At 59.0% G+C, this 6,321-nt stretch overlaps 1 protein-coding gene across 1 annotated transcript in view; it reads right to left on the bottom strand.

The window, feature by feature from the left end:
* Positions 1-5,783, bottom strand: part of S1PR2 (sphingosine-1-phosphate receptor 2) — an 8,077-nt gene extending 2,294 nt beyond the window's left edge. The window contains exon 1 of the mRNA XM_008047889.1: positions 5,717-5,783. The gene's annotated coding sequence lies outside the window, so the exon portion shown is untranslated. The remainder of the gene's footprint in view (positions 1-5,716) is intronic.
* Between the last annotated feature and the right edge of the window lie 538 nt (positions 5,784-6,321).

The raw sequence follows: 6,321 nt of genomic DNA on the forward strand, positions 1-6,321 counted from the left end.
AGGCGGGTCTCGAACCCGCGGGCTCAGGCAATCCACTCACCTCAGCCTCCCAAAGGCGCAGGATTACAGGCTGAGCCACCGAGCCCGGCTTTATACTCTCAAAAAAAAATTATTATAAAAAAAATTAACTGTACCTATTCCTGGCTAGGTTGCCCAGGAACAGGTACATGGCAGAATGGAACTTGCTGTTGTGTGACGGTGACCAGCCCCAGCAGGTTTTCCAGCATGATGGTGACGCAGAGGAGGATGATGAAAGCAAAGACCACCTAGCAGCAGGAGGGTGTCTCCTGCATCTCCAATGTCTCTTTGGTGTAAAAATTATTATTATTATTATTATTATTATTTGAGTTGGAGTCTCACTCCATTGCCTAGGCTGGAGTGCAGTGGCATGCTTATGGCCACCCCAACGTCGACCTGCTGAGCTCCGGCGATCCCTCCACCTCAGCCTTCCAAGTAGCCAGAATTTCAGGCATGCACTACTACACCTGGTTAATTTTTGATTTATTGTAGAGACAAGGTCTCACCATGTTGTGCCCAGGCTGGTCTCAAACCCATGGGCTCAGGCAGTCCTCTAGCTTCGGCCTCCCAAAGTGCTTGGATTACAGGCTTCAGCCACCGCACCCAGCCTATTATTTTTATTTATTTATTTTAGAGACAAGGTTCTCTTTCTATCGCTCACTGCAGCCTTGAACTCCTAGGCTCAAGTGATCCTCCTGCCTCAGCCTCCTGAGTAACTGTAGAAGTGCATGTCACCACCACACCCAGTTTATTTAGTTTATTTATTTAGCCAGTGTCTCATTCTGTTGCCCAAGCTGAAATCCAGCGGTGCTATCATACCTCACTGCAGGCTCGAACTCCTAGGTTCTACTGACTCTCCTGCAGAAGTCCTGCCAAATGACATGAAAAATACAACGTGGATGTCCAGAAACCTTGCCCACCTACCCAGAGAGCAAACCTCAGGTAGTGTCTGGAAGGTTTGTCTGCTTCCTGGAACACGCAAACACCTGGACCTCAAGCTGTCTGCTGACCTGGGTCAGGAAGATCCTCGCTGCTGATAACACTTCCCATAACCCTGTGTGTTAGGCTGGGTCTAAGCCTCCAGGCCATGCAGGCTCCCAGGATGAGGTCTTGGGAAGACACCAGAGCAGCCCTGAGGTTCAAACATCCCAGAGGTCACACCATCTTCAAGTATACACACCTGGGAGGCAACCCGGGGTTCCTTCCGGCTAGAAATCTGACACAATGGGCAAGCCCCTCAACACCTTTTCAGCCTCTTAACCCCAACATTCACACCTGCTCAGAGGGAACAAGAAAGCCCACTCCACAGGAATGATGAGAAAATTCTTTTAAATGATGCACAAGGCTAGGCATGGTGGCTCACACCTATAATCCCAGCACTTTGGGAGGTGGCGGCAAGACGATTGTCTGAGCCCAGGAGTTCAAGGTCAGCCTGGGCAACTTGGCCAGACCTCGTTCTCTACAATAAATTTTTTTTAAAAATTAGCCAGGCGTGGTGGTGTGCACCTGTAGCTCTGGCCGCTCAGGAGGCTGAGGCGGAAGGATCACTTGATCCCAGCAGACCAAGGCTGTGATGGCCTTGATCGGACCACTGCACTGGTCTGGGCGACAGAGTGAGATTCTGACTAAAGAAATAGACAAAGGACACACAAGGCACTCTTCCCACCATACACCCAATCTTTTCGGAGGGAAGGAGATGCTGGTAAGGACAATGAGACAAGATGACCAATGGGCTGTTCCCATCAGCACCATCTAGCTCTGCCTTGGGGCAGGGTCCAGGGGGGATGGGCAGGGCACTGGCGCCCCCCGCCCCAGGCGGGATGAAATCCAGATGTGAGCCCCTGAAGCAACCAGGGTGGAGTCCTAGCTTCCTAGTCACATCCGGTGTGGGGTGGGGGAGCCAATTCTGGGAGGTCCTGGCTGGGAGGATGGGGCAGCTGCGCCGAAGTCACGTGAGCGGTGAGGGGGGCGTGCTGGGCTCCCGCGGAGAGGGGGGAAGGCGTTTGCTTCCATGAGAGCTTGAGTCACCCCCTCTCAAGGAAAACGGAGCCTCTCTGGGGGAGGGGGTGGGAAGAGGCACCCTAGTGCAGAGAGGATGACAGGCAGACACCATGGCTTTCCCCCAGGCTTGGGGTAGGGTAGGGGGGTCTCAGAGGAGCCGGTGCAGTGTCTGCCTTTCATGAAGGGAGCTGGGAGGAATCTCCGGCCTACGGTTAATTGGGCCGAGGGGTTAGGGGGTGAGGAGAATCCTCCCCAGGTCCTAGGCAAGGACTGTGCACACCGTTCCAGAAGTCTGGTTAGGCAGGTTCTTAGTGAGGGCAGGAGAGATGAGGGGCTTTCGGGGTGGCCCAGCCATCTCAGTCTCTGTCTGCCTCCTCGGAGGGGCGTCCTGGCCCCTGGCCGGACGCAAGCAGCTGCTCCCCCAGGGTGGAGGGACATCCGTCCTAGTTTAGGAACAGACAAGGGCTTGTGTGCGTCCCCAGGGATCGCTTCCCCGCCCAGATCACCACACAGAGGCCCCTTGTTCCCTTGCTGGACGGAGCCCCGGGCATCTTGATGCCCTCTGCCCGCTGCAGCCAGTCCCCAGCTCACTTGGCCCAGGCCTAGGCCTTAGAGGGCCGGCCCGCGGACCGGCAAACGGCCTGCGCCCTGATTGGCTCATTTTCAATCCCTGGGCGCCGAGGGCCTCGTCCATTGGCTTGAGCATTCCATCCTTGGCCTCTGATTGGCCCATTTGGGGAGCTCTGCGGCTAGCCCTGATCCTGTCGTTTATATGCTACTGGAGCTCAGCGAGTTTCAAAAACTTCTGATGCTGGGTAGACGTCCCTGGGGGCAGTTTGGACCGCGACCTGACCACTGGGTCACCCCGTCCAGACGCCCCCAGGCTGCCCTAGCCAGCTGAGGTCCTCCGGGGGTTCATAACTGAGAATCAAAGTCCCCTTGCAAGCCTGGGAAGTACACTCGCTGGTGGGCAAGAAGCCCGGGGTGTGTCCCACGGCCACCCTCTCGGCTGGCCTCTCCGCCACTCGCTAAGAGAAATATTTATTGTGGCTTCCTGGGGAAATAAATGTGTTCAACCCTTGCACCCCAGGGACCGACCAGTCTGTCTTCTTCCCCGGAAGGGAAGTCTGGGGGCACTGCGCTCCCATTTTCTGTAGCCCCAGGAGGCTAAAGCATCCTCAGAGGGAGGAGAAGCTCTCCTAGAGAAGGGGAAACTGAGGCTCACACTATATCTGAGTCTCATCTTAACCGCCAGGACTTTGTTAAGGTGGGAGCTTGGGTGGTTGACGCTTCCCAGAAAGAGGAAGCAGGGCCCAGAGGTGGAGCTAGAAGAGTGATCCCCAACCCCAGGCAGATACAGGCTTTGCCTGTGTCCCCTTCCCTGTGTCAAGCTCTCAGATTTAGGGGAGGCCACAGAGCCTGTCTCCTTCACCAATGCTGTCCTGACTCCCTCTCAGAGGCTCAGGAAGAGGCCACAGGGCTCAGAACGGGAGATGAAATGTCCAAGCCTGAAATGGAACAAGATGGACAAGTAGGGTTTGGAGGGAAAGGAAGGGAGATCAGGATGACTGTTTGGCCGGAGATTAGGCTGGAGGAAGACTCAGTGGCTTCCATCTCTACTTCACGCCCCCAGTTCCAGAGAGGCAGACCCTATGGCTTACAGTTTCCTCCAGTCACCCACAGATCCCACGCCCCTTGCCATAGGGGCCATCTCCCCACCTTTTGTTTTCCCTCTGGCTGTCAGGACCCTCCACACTGCGGTTCTCCACCAAGCAGCCAGGGGGAGCTTTTAAACATAACTTCAATATGTCATGCACTGCCGCCAAATTCTTCCATGGCTCCCTGTGGCCTCAATGGACACTTCATTCCAACCCTGCTGGCCTCCTATGTACCACTCTCAGCTCTACCTCAGAGCCCTTGTCCCTGCTGTTCTTCTTGGGGATACACTCCTCCCCTGAATCCTTGAATGACTGTCTCCCCATCTTTCAGGTATTCATTTAAAGGTCACCTCCGCAGAGGGGTCTCCCTCTGCGGAGGGAGCAGCCTTCAGTCTACAGTAGCAGCCTTCCCCAAGCCCTCCGACCACAGCACCTTGTCTTATTATCGTTGCATGCCTACCGTTATCATGGTATTTCTTGTGGTCTGTCTGGATTCCACGGAGAATATGAGTGCTGGGCACAAAGAAAGCACTCAGAAAACATGTGGACAGCCAGGTGCTGTGGCTCATGTCTGTAATCCCAGCACATTGGGAGGTCAGGAAGAGAGGATCGCTTGAGCCCAAGGGTTCGAGACCAGCCTGGGCAACATAGCAAGACCTCCACTGTACAAACAAATAAATAAATAAGCCAGGGGTGGTGGCCATGCGCCTGTAGTCCCAGCTACTCAGGAGGCTGAGGTGGGAAGATCGCCTGAACCCAGGAGGTCGAGGCTGTGATAGTGCCACTGCACTCCAAGCTGAGCGACAGAGACCCCCTACTCAAAAAAAAAAAAAAATGTGGAATGGGCAAATGAATGAATGAACGAAGGAAGGGACACATAAGACCCCAGCGGGTTCCCAAGTGGAGTCCTCCAAGCGCAGCCCAGGCCCAAGCAACAGTAAAGGGGTCCTGAGACGCTCCGGTCCCGGGCAGCCCCTCCACCAGGCGAAGCCCAGGGCGTCTCCGTGGAGACTGCGACAGGAACCGCCCCCGCCCGGCCCGCACTCCCGGCCTCCTTATCTGGAAGAGGAATGCGAGGTATCTACACTCGCTCGCGCCGGGGCTGCGCCTCGTCTCTCCCGAGACCGCCACACGCGCGGGAACCCCGTGCGTCCAAGCGGCTCTTCTCGGTTCCCCAGGGACCACGCCTGAACATTCCCGGAGGTCTGGGCTGGGGGAGACCCCGGCAGTAGGCGCACCCCGAGTCCCGCGCCCGCGTCACGCCACGCGGGGCCCGCGGGCTCATCGCGTGGCGCCCGGAGCTTCTAACCAGGACAAACACAGGGGGAGGGGGTGGAAATCCCCGGGTGAGTCATCCTGTGCTGGAGAAGGGGGCGCGTTCCGACGATCTGCAGGCCCGGGCCACGCAGGGTCCGTGCCACGCGTGCCGGGACCCACGCCCCATCCCTGGGCCGGAGTTGAAACAGGAGGCGCCTGAGCCACGCAGTCACTCTCCCTCTCCTTCCAGAACAAAGCCACGCCCCCGCTGGGGGACTGAGAGGAGAACCACTTGGGGAAACCAAGGCAGGCAGCCAGATGCGCAGGCGGCTGGCGACTCCGCTCCCCGAGGCCCCGCCCCTCGGTTGGAGGCTCCGGGTCGCGCACCACCTTTCGCCCTCGCTGGGCCGGAGTCAACCAGGAGGGGCGCGGTGCCCCTCCCTCGAGCACACGCCCCAGAACCCTGGTCCCCGGGCACGCCGTCCTGCCCCCCAAAGTCTCCAACCGAAAGTGCTCGGATTCCGCCTTCTCAGCGCCAACTTCCTGCGGTTGGGGAAGGCGCGGAGCGCAGTCTGGGGGCTCCCGGCCGAGTCAGTGGGGGCCGCCAGGAGTCGTGGAGAGGGCGCACGGCGGCCACTCACTCGGAGCAGCAGGAACACGGGCGACGCGTGCGCGCCCGGGGGCGCCCCAGTCCCCTGGCTGGGCCCCCGAGCTCCGATCCCGCGACCTCGGGGGACCGGGGCCCGCCCTTTCTGCCTCCCCCCGTCGCCACGCGCGCTCACCTGGCTAGGCCGGCCGGGTCCCTGCCCTGGCCAAGGGCCCTTGGCGTCGGCGTCCCCGGGGCGGCCGCGGCTAGGGCTGGGGCTGCCCGCCGGACTCGGCAGCGTCCCGGGGCTGGGGACCGGGGACAGTGGGGGGGCGGGGAGAGCCACCGCCTCGGCCCCCCGCTTGCCCCGCCCTCCTCTCCTCCCCTTTCCGGCGGCGCCTGCAATGAATTCCAGATGTGACCGGCCGGCTAGCCCGGGCGCGCGCTGGGGCCGGAGGGGCGGCGCGCAAGGCCTCTTTGTCCGCCCCCCCACACTTCTCGTTCTGCCCCTCCCAGCCCCCACCCGTGAGAACCGGCCGGCGCGTGACGTCGCTCAGCCCCGTGACGTCACGGTGCTCCTGGCCAGGTGGCCTCAACCTGAAACAACTCTCTTAAATTCCAGATTAACTTTGGCCCCCCCTTGGAACCCTGGAATTGGAGGAGAGCATGGGATCTCATTGATTTTCTTAACAAAGAGCCATGGAGCTTACTATGTGTCAAAGCAGCAAATAGGCATTAAGCGCCTACTGTGTGTCCATCCAACAATCAGGTTTCTACTGTGTGCCACGCCCTGCCCGGAAG

This window comes from Carlito syrichta, unplaced genomic scaffold (genome assembly GCF_000164805.1).
Source record: "Carlito syrichta isolate Samal-C Ts95f unplaced genomic scaffold, Tarsius_syrichta-2.0.1 Scaffold118039, whole genome shotgun sequence".
Lineage (NCBI taxonomy): Eukaryota > Metazoa > Chordata > Mammalia > Primates > Tarsiidae > Carlito > Carlito syrichta.